The sequence below is a fragment of the Mixophyes fleayi genome, chromosome 1 (assembly GCF_038048845.1).
Source record: "Mixophyes fleayi isolate aMixFle1 chromosome 1, aMixFle1.hap1, whole genome shotgun sequence".
Classification (NCBI taxonomy): domain Eukaryota; kingdom Metazoa; phylum Chordata; class Amphibia; order Anura; family Limnodynastidae; genus Mixophyes; species Mixophyes fleayi.
The window spans coordinates 273,089,866-273,103,682 of NC_134402.1; positions in this window are offsets into that span (position 1 = coordinate 273,089,866).

Here is a 13,817-nt window from a genome sequence, read left to right on the forward strand (position 1 = left end):
ATTTTCCAAGTATGACAGGTAAATGCAGATATAAGATATCTGGATTGTCAGGTTAAGCTGAGAAGATAAAGACTCTGGTCTTCCAAGTTAGACAGTTGGCTGCAGATATTGGATTGCCAGATAACGCTGAGAAGCTGAGACTCTGGTTTTCCAAATTAGACAGTTCACTGCAGGTATATGATGTCTGGAGACACTGAATGATCCACAGGAGCAAATCACAACATTTTGGCTCCGCCCCACGACGTATTGACTAGTCATTTTACAGCGAGGGGTGGTGTCAAATTCTCAGGGAATCGCAGCATTTTGGATTTATTTCTGCTCACTTCACTAGGAAGTGGACAGATGTAGGAGGCTGCCATACAGGAGACCTACCCAGAATCTGGCAGTCTCCCGGACATTCCGGGAGGGTTAGCAAGTATGTGATAAACATTAATTCTTTCTATGTGCAAGGAAATCGCTAGCAAAATGTGCCCAACGGCCACAATATACTCTTCCCGGACATCAAAAAGGACCACTAGAACCTACTAGCCAGAGCCAATGTAATAAAACATGTACAGCAAGCCTATATCACAATGCAAAGTATCTAATCAATTGTAACTTTCTTAGTGCATGATCTATGAGTTAAGCGCTTATACTTTAGACCATGTCAAAATGAAAACACAAAACAATATATTAGCAGGTTCCCACACTACTAGTTGCTGCCAAGCTATAGATTATTCCTATACACAGATATATCATAGATCTACACACAATAAGCTTATGTGGTACATGACATAAGAAAACGTTCTATGAAATTTGAACAATGATTTTCATTCAGTAGCACCCAAAATTAAAACAGTATAGAGTAAAAACGCTGGAGGTAGTTTTCTAGAATCACTTAAACAACACTGACATGAGGGTGATGTGGCAAAAATTTTCCTGAATGTGGAGTGGGCGATAAGAGTTGGAAGGAGATAATTGCATGCACTGATAAAACATCTGACACTCCAATATGAACATCCAGCAAGTCCCGTATGACTTAATGATAAACCATTGCTTGCAGACAGGTTAAACTTTGGCACATGACACTTCACAACTCCATTCTACTTGCTGGTGTCTTGCTGTCCTGCTGTGTCTGGAGCTGTCACTATCAGCTAAATTGTTGTTCCAATTCTGCAGAGTGCATACACATGGTGGCCATCTTACCCAATTAAATGATTGTGTGCCCCTTAAGGATCCTGCTGGCAGTGACATGCCCAGTGCTGCTTGCCAGCTCTCCAATCCCTCACCTGTTTCTTTTCCCCACTTCCCTGCTAGAAGATGAAGCGGCCACAGCTCAGTCTGTTCACGTGGCCCGGCAGTTCAGTGAGAACATGCGTAGGGCAGAACACATCCCCGCTCTGGAGCTCCCTCAGTTACAATCAATAGAGGGGGCACAACTGTGAGGGGGAGCATCTGCCCTGGCAGATTACAATTAAGCACAAGTGCCACATACACTACCCCTCTCCTGCTGGCAATTTCGGCACTTATAGTCATGACTCCAGCCAGCCAGCAGGCAACAGGAAGTCTTTCAACAAATCAACAGTGCTAATCCTAACTCTTGGCAATTAACCCTTCCAGTGCCAGCAAGGAGCTCTGACAGTAGTGTCCTGCCCTGCTCCCCACCAATTATACATCCCTACTAGCTCTTTCCTTTCTAATAATTTAAGGATTTACTCATCTGGTGCTCAGTTTTTTAGAGAACCTCCAACAGCCTTTAGAACAATATATCAGCACCAACAGGAGTCATTAAGTGGCAACAGACCCAGTAGAGCTCAAGATTCTTTACATCTGCAGCAGATGTCTCTGCCACCAGTAAACACCACCCCTCCTTGTGGGCCCAGGGCGCAGTCAGAGACCACAAGTTCAAGCCAACATTATAACTTGCTGCATGGTTCTTATCTAATGTCCAGTAGGGCCTTTTACAGCATCAATTAGGGATTGAGATTATTCACCTCCCCTGTATATTAAAAATGGATGACAATCAGGATTATGGCAGGTTCAGTAGCCGTACCTCCCAGATTTTTATACATTCTTTACTACCCATTTCTCCAGCTCTTATTTGTATATTACCATCACTCCCATGCCAGCAACCAATCACCCTGGCCTTTCCCACCTGCAATTTTTGGCAATGACCTTCCCTTCAACGATCCAGATGCATTAATTTCCCTCATGCTCGGCCAATCCGGAGTGACGCAGAATCCCCAATTTGAGCAGTTTGGTCCCTATCCATAACCCCTTCTTCAACAGACTTATGCAGGTGCCCCCTTCCCCGAGGCAAGTACACAATATTCCTCTGATACCAGTCACTGTCCTGCTAGAGTAATGGATTCACCAAACACAGGCTTTCCCTCTCCGCAACATTCACATGTCAGGCCCTCAGTTTGCCCCCACAGTTCTGCCAGCTATTCCATCGGCCTGCAAGCAAATCCCAATGTTAATAATAGCCATGTAATGTATCTCTTGTTGCAGATTTGCTTACTCAGTCTCACATTTCCTGATCTTGGAAGAGCTCAGCAACAGAAGTCCCCTGTAATTCTTGCAGAAGTTTGGATCGGCAGTCAACAGGACAAACACCAACTCCTATCGCCTAAGTTCAACTGAGTAAGCTTCAACTGGTGAGAAATCATCAAAACAGATGGTATGACTATAAATAGCTGATATTATTAAAATTTAAAATAAATCATCAATACGTACAACGAGCTAATTGTTGAAGCACCACATATATTAAATATAGCATAATTCCACCATAATAGACACAGGTAATAAGCTATATATACATGCGCTATAATGATTTAGAGAAACGGAGAGTCCAGCAAAAGGTCCCGATTTTATATAGCCTCCAAAGGCACAGTTATGAATGTCACAATCAAAAAATGGAGATATAGCACACTACAGTGCAGAAGAAAGTCTCCTATTCAGCATTAGATCATAGACACAAATAAATCACAGTCCAGACGCGGAGCTCTAGCACTTCTCAGTGCAATATAATGGGCTATCATCAATAGCTGAATAAAGGATGTACCTTACAGGGACTAGCCTCCACTTTCACTCTCCTTTTAGCAATCCATCAGAAGAAATGCTGTAGAAATCAGAAGCAGTATATTCACTGTACTTAGATGGCAAACATTCCTACGGTTCTCAACATAAAAAAACGTGTATACACGAAAAATTGTAAAAGGCGCTACCAGGCTAGTCCATGTCTCCTGATGGTGTTTCTCTGCCCCTTTAGTAGGCGGTTTCATCAGAGTTGAACTTCCATTCAAACAAATTTATCTCTTATATCCTGCTGTGGCTAATTAAAAGTCACATGATCGCCGTATAGTCCGGTCATGTGATGGATAGATATTTTTCCTTATTGGTCTATTTCCGATAACTAATGTGTTTATTGTGAGAATATCGATACTGTTAAGTAGTAACCACAATTCAATTAAGTAATAATCATAATTGGGCTACATTATACAAATAAAAATCCTGATGGTGGCATATGTGACTGGATCACATATAAATAACTTATTGTATGAATTTATTCAAAGGAAATAGTGCAGAGCGCTTATTTATATAAATTGCCAATGCACTTATTTTTAATATTGTGCATATTTTGAGATAGGAAATCGTTATTTCTGAGACCAGGGTAGAAAATGCGTTTTTTTCTGTTTAGCCTCTCTAGAGGAAATGCATTATGTCTGATATATATATCTGATACAGATGTTTACAAAGCCTTTGGTGTTTTGTGATGTAGGGAAGTGGCTTGTTTTGAGTTTTGTTGTTCTGTGGGAATGTGTATTCGCGACTTTCTGAAGAAGGTATTCATATCAGATAGACCTTTTGACTTGCTAGTATGTATCCTGCATCTGAAATAAGATGCAAGATATCACAGCAAGGTTTTTAAGAATTTCATAGTTAAGTGTAAATATTAGTGGCTTTGAAATGCATGTAAATGCATGTTTGTGTAAACAGGTTATATCCTGATGCTAAAAATAGCCTGTGTCTAAATTATGTAAAAGGCACTAGCTTGTATTGGAAACTTGTTCTTCTGATTTCAACATCTGACCTGATCACTGGTATCCTTAACCAGTGTGATAGCAACTAAACATCTTGCTTCAAAGACCTGCTTGGAAACATCTTTAATATTGCTGTATTCCTGTGACCTGCAGATTAGACCCTAATCGAATCCGTTTTCTGGCTGTCTGAGGTTTGGACCCCAGCTTTCCGGTACCACCACTCTGCCTGCTACCCATGTAGCCCTGGTCAGTGTGATAGGCCAGGGGGGATCCATCCACAGCTTCCCTGATCCATAGTAAGAGGTCAGGAGTACCAGTCCAGGTACACCAGCAACGAGATACGCTAGCAGCGTCAGTTACCCAGAAGAAACCCGGTTCTGGATGCCCGTAAGGTAGCCTTTGTAAGCCCCTCCTACTGTGGCAAGAGGGCGCATTTGGGATAGCGAAAGGGAGCAGTGGCAAAGTAAACCCAGCCGGTTCCCAGCAACAACAGAGGGTGGCATAGGCGGTCCATCCTGTCACAGTACATATCAATGCATTATATCACACACAAGTCATTGTACAGTGACTACAAATATTCAAGACATAACAAATCAGGCTGCTTAATTATAGCAATTGTAGCATAGCGATCACATATTATTGGTCTCATATAATCTTAACATATATATGACATATAAGGTATATATAGAAATATCTTACATCCAAATGTTATATATAAAAACCTATAAGCATATAGCAAAAAATCTATGTTTTATTACAATCCCCATATGAGATATAAATTGGCTAGCATATTAATGTGCACATATGCCCGCATATATTAATACATAAAGGCACATATTCACAACACATCCTATCCCAGAAACCAAAATATGGCCTCAATTCAGGTCTCAATAATCCTCTGTAGCTATCATTGAAAGAATATATAAAAGTAAAAAAGTAAAAATAAAAAAGAAATTTATTATTTATATATATATATATATATATATATATATATATATATATATATATATATACACATAACAATGTACATATTAGTATCAATATATCAATGGGCAGATGATTGAAACCCAAAAAATATCAATGATTACCAACACTATTCTTAACCTTATTGTCATAATAAAATATAAAAATTAATATAAAAATAGACATATACCAGACCAATGTTATATATCCACAAATGACATAGGTAAAGGTATAAAGGTATAAAATTAAAGAATATTTATATACATTTATGGTAAACTAATAAACCATTATGGCTACTAATTCCTATATATTATTAAGTTCAATCATCTCATTCAATCCCTGTGGTATCAAAGTCTTGAGTCAAAATATCCAATATGCTTCTCTCCTACAAAGACGATTAAATCTGTCACCACCTCTATTTGTTTGACTGATCTGTTCAATCACCTTAATTTTCACTCTTCCCACATCACCCTTTTGACACATAAAACGTGATTAGATAGACTATGAGTTTTTACTTGATTCAATATATTCCTACGATGTTCAAGAAATCGAATATATAATGATCTTGTGGTGCGTCCAACATATTGTTTACCACAGCAACAGGTTATAAGATAAATATATAACTAGAGCGACAATCCACCACACTTTTAATTGAAAATTTTTGTCAATTATAGTTCCCGCAATTTGATTCTTACTAAAATGACTCAGTGCGGGCTTCTCCTTCAGAATTCTTATTGATAATCCTCCTAATTTTGGATGCATATGTGTTATATTGAGTTACGAACACATTAGACTTATCTGTCTCTATAGTCTGGCTCTGATTCTGGTTTTTCAATTTACCTTTATCTTTATGGACCAATTATTCAGTACGGTCAATAGATCTAACTTCCACCAAAACTACATCTAATAGGGATTCTGGATACCCTTGCTGTAAAAATGCCAAATAAAGCCCCCCAGCCTGTTTATCAAAATCCTCCATTAAAGAGCAATTCCTCCTAATACGGAGGAACTGGCCCCCTATGGATATTTTTTTTCCATTTTTTGGCATGATTACTCTTATAATGTAGATAATTAAAAGTATCCACACTTTAGTATAGGTTTTAGTTAGAATATTGCTGTCCCTCACTGATAGTGCTACATCTAAGAAATTGATCTCTTTAGAATCCTGATGACCAACAAAATTAATTCCAAAACAATTGTGATTTAAGTGAGACAAAAACACCCTTGTTGACTCCTCGTCACCATCACAAATAAAAAATAAATCATCAATATATCGGCCATAAAGAACCAGGTTCGCCCCGAAGCCAGATCCCCATATGTAGTGCTCCTCAAAGAGACCCACAAATAGGTTGGCAGAGCTCGGGGCAAACCTTGTTTCCATGGCCGTTCCACGTGACTGAAAATAATATGTAGAGTCAAAAATGAAATAATTGTGCTCCAAAATTAACTTTGTTGCAGAAAGCATAAAGTCGCATAGAGTAGGACTCAAATTATCATAATTTCTCTTATAATAATTAACCGCCTCCAGCCCTCGATCATGAGGGATATTGGAGTATAGAGCCTCAACATCACATGTCTTAAAACGATATGATTCTTTCCAATAGATTGAATGAATTAAATGGAGAAAGCTAGTTGTGTTTTTTATATACAATTTCAACATAGGAACAAATCTTTGTAAATATGAATCTGCAAATAAAGATAAATTGCTTGTGAGGGACCCAACACCTGAAACTATAGGTCTCCCGGGGGGTGAAATAAGTGTCTTGGGAATTTTTGGCAACTGATATGTCCGAGTAAACTATATATAAAAAATAAAATGTGTGCATATTTATCATACCATCGGAGAGGGCCTTATCCAATAATTGAGACAATTCCTTCTGTCCTTCTGACAGTGAACAGTAGGGTTCATATCCAATTTAATATAGAAGTCTGTTTTATTTAGTTGTCTCAATACTTCTTTTTCATAATCTATTATGTCTAAAATAACCAGGCCTCCCCCCCTTCCCATTGTCTGCAGGCTTTATGATAATTGATTAATCAGCAACAAGATTACTCAGAGATTTCCTTTCACTCCTATCAAGATTATCATTTAATGGTTTCTTATTTGCTCTCTCACAAAGAGTCCTAAAATCATCCATTGTAATGGATAAAAGTTTGACCTATTCTTAAAAGGTCTTGGTGTATCTCTATTAGTAATGTTGAAAACCTCAATTGTATTGCTGGACTCTAAAATTGTAGATTCCAACAATAAGGGTTCTAATTCCTATACTATTTGACTATCATCCTCATCCAGGATTATTGGCAGACCGGTTAAATTGGACCTTTTCATAGAATTCTTAATGAAATATCCTTTCCTGCTCAACTTTCTCATATATTTATTGAGATCTACAAATAAATCAAACAGATTCAGTTTGGACGAGGGGGCAAACTTGAGTCCCTTCTCTAAAAGTCTCAGTTTCTGAAGGGAAAGATTCATAGATGATAAATTGAAAACCCCCTTACTTTTTATAACACTTACATTTTTTGAACAATTTGGAGGTTCCCCCTCTGCGGCCTTTCCCCCTAGATCTCTGCTTCTTTTGGAGGTTTGATTTAATCATTGTTGACTTCAACTGGGGAGAACCCTTTATCTTTTACACAAAAGACATGCACCAGTAGCCCCCTTATTTCTACCACTAGTGAGGACTCCTCTGACACAGACCAGGGCCCGCACAAGCTCATTAAGATTTTGCAGTCCAAGCTGCTAGGGAGGCAGGCAAGCAAGCCCGAACAAGCATTAGCCTAGGAATTTGCGCAGGTAATATGGAATTGGTAGAGAAAGCAGCCTTCATGTACGGTATTAGGCCCAGGGCCAGAGACAAAATAAACAAAGAAATCTATATAGACATGTTTACTAAATGACGTGGCGTTCCAGCGACAGCTTCAAGCCAAGGCCCCTTCACTAATTGATCTAATAAAATTAGATAGATGGCTTAGCTTATACCAGGATCAGAGCACAGCAACCCTTTTGAAAAACGGTTTTCACATGGTTTTCAGATCCCAGTTCAAAGGTCATTAAGTCTTCCTATCCCTCAGAATTTAAAATCTGCACAGATCTTCCCTGAAATTCTTGATGGAAAATAACAAAGGAAGTAAGGTTAGGTTGCATGTTAGGCCCTTTTACTTATTCCCCCCCCCCCACCCAACCTAGAAGTTTCTCCAATAGGGGTAGTTTCCAAGACAACAGCAGGAAAATTCAGGTTAATCCAGCTCCTGTCTTACCCTGCCAATGGATCAGTGAATGATGCGACAGATCCCCTTCATAGCACAGTAATATACCAGTCATTTGATCTGCACTGGCCCTAGTACAGCAATTTAGACTCGGGGCTCTCCTAGCCAAAACAGACATAGAATCGGCATTCTGTCTTTTGCCACTGCACCCGGAAGCCTATCGATTCATTGAAATTAGACATTGCGATGGTTTCTACATAGACTGTTGCTTACCCATGGGTTGCTTAATATTATGTGCACTATTTTAGAAGTTCAAATGTTTTCTTCACTGGTGCATTCAAGCAGGAACGGGGCATTGAGGAATAGCCCACTATTTAGATGACTTCCTGATAATAGGCCCAGCAGATTCACACTAATGTCAGGACACACGAACATGGGCTCAAGCCCTTTTTGTTGTGTATTTCTGGGTATTCCTGTCGCACATGAAAAAAACAGAAGGGCCAGCTTCTTGCTTGTCTTTCTTGGGGAAAGAAATAGACACCTTGGTCGGTTGCAGTAGGCTTTCCCTGAATAAAATTCAGAAAATGACATATTCCATTACAAAAATCCTGGGCGCCACATTGTCTCCAATGCGCAAAGTACAGTGCCTATTAGGTCTTTTTAATGTAGAATTATCCCCATTGGCTGAGTTTGCCAAAAACGTCAAAAGGCCACAGCTGGCATGAAAATTGCCACCTATTCTCGAAAATCAAGGACGACCTAGTGGTATGGCTTAGGTGTCACTTTAGGGATCTAGTGCTGAATGCTAACACCAAAGGCATTCCCTTTCCTATTGTTTTTGTCAGATCATCAAGCTGACATAATGGGACTTGTAGAGCACGCACTAGAACAGTCAACTAGACTAGCTTATCAGGCTGTATGACAAAAGTGGTCTCAATTCCTAAGCTCCAGGGAGTCCCCAGATGCAGGTCATAGTGACTCCACCATGCCTTCATGTGGGAGAGATACAAAGGGGGGCCTCCAATACACCCATGGCAGCTACCCTTGCTGTTATATCGTTTATGGCACACCTTAACGATGCTGAAGAGGTAATCAAGAGCTTCGTAATATCCAAGGCCTTAAAAGGCTGGGCATGAGGTAGACCCCTACAGAAGACACCAGACATCCCATTATGGTCCAACTTTTACAACAACTACTTCAGGCCCTTCAAGCAGTAACTCAAGATGAATACAAGCTCCTATTGCTTTGCATTGCATTTGAGCTTCCCTTCTTTCTCACATTTAGGATTTCCATACTGGTAGCTCAGGCTAAACTAAAAAATACTTCAGGTTTGCTAGCAAAAACACATAATCATCCTGGATAACCAACTGTCATGCAAAATTAGTAAATCTAAAATGCACCAGGCTGGTAGAGGTTGTTGGATACAGATTTTACCAAACCTTAATAAGGATATCTGCCCTCCTGACATTAACCATGCAATGCAACATGGCAAGACCTCCCAATAGTTCTCTGTTCCTTGTTCACTTAAAACTAAAATCTAGTGAGAGGTGAACTGTCTATGCCCTGTTAAAAAAAAACTTGCAGTTTTTGGATTTATGCACCTCACATTACAGCACCCACTCCTTCATGATTGGGGTGGCTACATCCACTGCCTTGTTAGGCTCATCAGTGGATATAATTAAGATACTAGGGATATATCAAAACAAAACAACTTGATTCTCTGGCGCTAATTCTAAAGCTAGTATTTTTCTGTGGAGATATCGGTATCAAATGCAGCAATTTCAAAAAGGAGACAGTGTTAAGTCTCTAGATATAAACCAAAACAAAAACATATAAAATGCGCAGAATTACCGTTAATAGATTTTATTGGACTAGCTAATGCACATATGTACGTACAGAAAAAGTGACAAATAAGTATCACTTGAATCAAAATCAAATAATGCAAACATATAAAAAAGATTCTTGGCCAAGAATAAAATATCTTACAACACAATAAAAAATCAGATGTGATCAATACATATCACAATGATCAATAAACATGGTAAAATAATAGCATCTTCATACGGAGTGTATAGAATAAATTGGTTATAACTCTATAGGAGTGTCCTACAATTCCTAATGAGATCTAAGTAAATCTCTTGCTTGTGTAAAGATGGATATAGAGGGTATAAGTTTCCGTTCAGATCCAAATAATACACCAATATTAGATGTGAATTAATAGGTGTATAAGGAGAGAGATTCCTTAATATATACTTGAGATATTATAATACATTTCCATATAAAAAAAAGAGAAATCAGTACCTTTGTGTCTTAATTATCGTCAACACAAAAATCCCACATTAGTTGTTTGGGTTTAGTCGCTGAAATAACTGATATCAACGGAGCTTGTAAGTGAATCTTTGTAGTGAAACAGTAGAGATTCCAATGTATGGCTCCAGAAATCGCTAGATAGAACTTAGCGTCATCGTATAGCGGTGATCAGAGTATACATAAAGGATTTACCTTCTAGGTATCAACATGGCTCCAGCAAATGGCTCCTTAATGAATCAGGCCCTTTGTTGTTTGCAGGCTAAAAACCTCTATTTCCTATATTCAAGTTTGATAGGCTTGGTAAGTATGTGAAGATAACTGATTAATACATTGATGCACTTTAAACTGCTCTGTTGATAACAAGTGTTTAGACTTATTGTTATAACTTCGTTTGTTTCCCTGTCTGGGTTCAGAAATTGCTACTGAGGGCTAACAAAGTTGGAGAATATATTCATCTGCAGATTTGCACTCCCGGATGAATTATAGCACGTTCTGGTGACAGTCATAATTGCGACAGAGCTAATGTCAGCACTTAGCCTGCTGACATGAAAATGTCGGTAGGCTAAATGCCAACACTTACATTATGCAGACAGGATGACATTGTCATCAGTGTGATTGGTGACATTGACAATGTTGCCAGTCATAATGCCGACATTTAAAAGACCGATGCAACGGGACTATACCCGGACCCGGCAGCATTGCTCTTTTAATGTCAATCCGTCTGCATAACATAAGTGTCAGCATTAGCTCTATCCCAATTATATACCCTACCCGTAAGTTCAGTCCAAGATATTACACCTATCTTTAAAAGGCTTGAGTGTAAACCCTCTTTTCAACAATTTCCTTCCTCAAAAGTCTTCTACCAATCCTCTCCTTTTAACTGTTTAACTCTCCTTTTAACTGTTTAACTCCACTGCATTCTGTGGCACGTAGTTCTAGAGCCCAAGATGGCTACCGGCATCTCTGCTCCATTCAGAAGTGTTACCTCATGTAGTGGGTATCACACATACATAGGAAAATATGCACATAAAAAGCTGTACATTTACTTACATGTGTTGAGCTAAAAACAAGAAATGGCCAGCTCTAAACAGTAGCATTTGTACCAAGCATATATCAGGTGCAGCAAGTGTGTGTACTTACACTCCACAGTAGCTTAGCGATATGGCTTAAAGGTGTAAGTAATAAATTCTAAAATTGCATTATCCTATGTACACACAATATAATAATGTAGTGAAGCGTCATATACACAAGAGAATGTCCGCAACTTTATATAACATAGTCACTAATCATTTAAATACTCACCAATTGTGTCACAATTATGTGAGCACATCCTTCTTGTACTCAGCCTCCACTTGCTTGTCTCTGCCCCCTCATTTTACTCTCCAGACACAACGAAATGGAAGTCAGCAATATGCAATTTATGTATATACGGAAATATGTGACACATTTTTGTGACTGCGTATCTTAAACAAAAAATAGACATATGTCGACTCCTAAATTAGCCCAAAGATTTGGCAGTGCATAAGTAACAAAATATGCAATCTAATATACATGTAAAAACAGATACAGGTTATGGTTATTATTAATTGATAAAAGAATAAAACATATTTTCACATTTAAAATTCATTTGTTCCTAAGAAACTATTGGCTGTACTAAAAACAGTTCATAAGTTGATTGCAGTACATTCAAAAGAATTTATAATCACACCTTGAAACATAATAGAAAACAAGACAAATCTGTCATTCTTAGACTTGAAGGACAATTCAAACTCTTCTCCTCAACACTATCATTTGAGATGACCTCTTGTTTTAGTACTTTAGATCAGGCAAGTTAGAATTCTGAATGCAAGTCTTTGAAATGTATATCCTGTCATGACTTTGTAGTTTGCAAAACCTTTTATTAAGTCTATTCTCCTTTAATCTCCCCTAACTATTTTTTCAACCCACTCCTAAATCTCCACTCATGGGGTAGCTGTTAGATTGTATTATTTTGAGTTTTGAGCATTTTGATCTGCTTTAAAAGATGTTTCTTGCTGGCTGCAAGCAATATTTCCTTCAAGGGCAGCTTGATGTTTTTAGATGACTTGAGACAGAGGGTAAGAGAAGTCTGATGGATACAGCATAAAACTAGAGAATCACTTTATTTGAAAAAAAGAAAAAAAAAAGAAGATCTTTAGAACATGTACAAACAGGAAAGAAAATTGTGTCTCATTGTGGCCTGAAATTGAAAAAGAAAAAAATGCACATCAACATTCGGGTTTTTGTGAAAAATAACCTAACAGTATAAGATGTGTGTGTACTGCAACTGTGTGTTTAATCTGTTAAATGAAAAAGCCCTGTCAATACATATTATAAATTGTTGTGCAAAATGAATATTAAACGAACACGCATAGCATTAATTATATTAATGTTTTGTTACTGTGTCTATTCTGCTTACTAAGTTGCTTAACATTACAATTTGCTAGCTAAGTCATTTTAGAAATATCACTAGGATATGGTACCTGTAAAATATAACATTTTCAATTAAACTAATTCACTTATGTTAAATTCTACACAAAGGTCCTGATTTATTAAGGCACACAAAAGGAATGTAACATGCATTTTTTTAAAAAAGCATGTAATTTGGGCACACGCATGTCCATATTTAACTACAAGCGGATTTGAACAAATGTTTCTTGTTGAATACAGGGTGTAGGTACGCTCTTCATATAGGGCACTTGCCACATCAAAACAGACACAACGTAGTGCAGGATATGAACAATACATATGTGTAATCCCAACAAAACGCACAGAAAAAAGTATTCAGTCATTGTCACCTGTTAATAATATAGGGCCTGCTTCATTAAGGAAAGTTAAGTAAAAAATTGAGTAAGCAGTCTCCTGGACAAAACCCTGTTGCAATACAAGGGGTGCAAATTAGTTTTCTATTTTGCACATAAGTTAAATACTGTCTTTTTTTTTCATGTAGCACACAAATACTTGATAGCTTACTTGTACACTGAAATTTAAAGTTGATATTTGTGTGTTACATGAAAAAACAGACAGTATTTAACTTAAATGTAAATAGCAAACTAGTTTGCACCCTTTGCATTGTAACATGGCTTTGTCCAGGAAACTGCTTACGCAATTTTTTACTTAACTTTCCTTAATGAATCAGGCCCATAACCATTAAAAAAAAAGAAATTGAAACATTTAATGATTTGTTCACCAAATACATTGATTGAGATGTTCTCAACTGTTCTTTCTTCACACTTCTCCTCTACTTTAGCCCCAGTATGCCTTAAGAGTTTCTTATTTTACCATGTCTTTTGA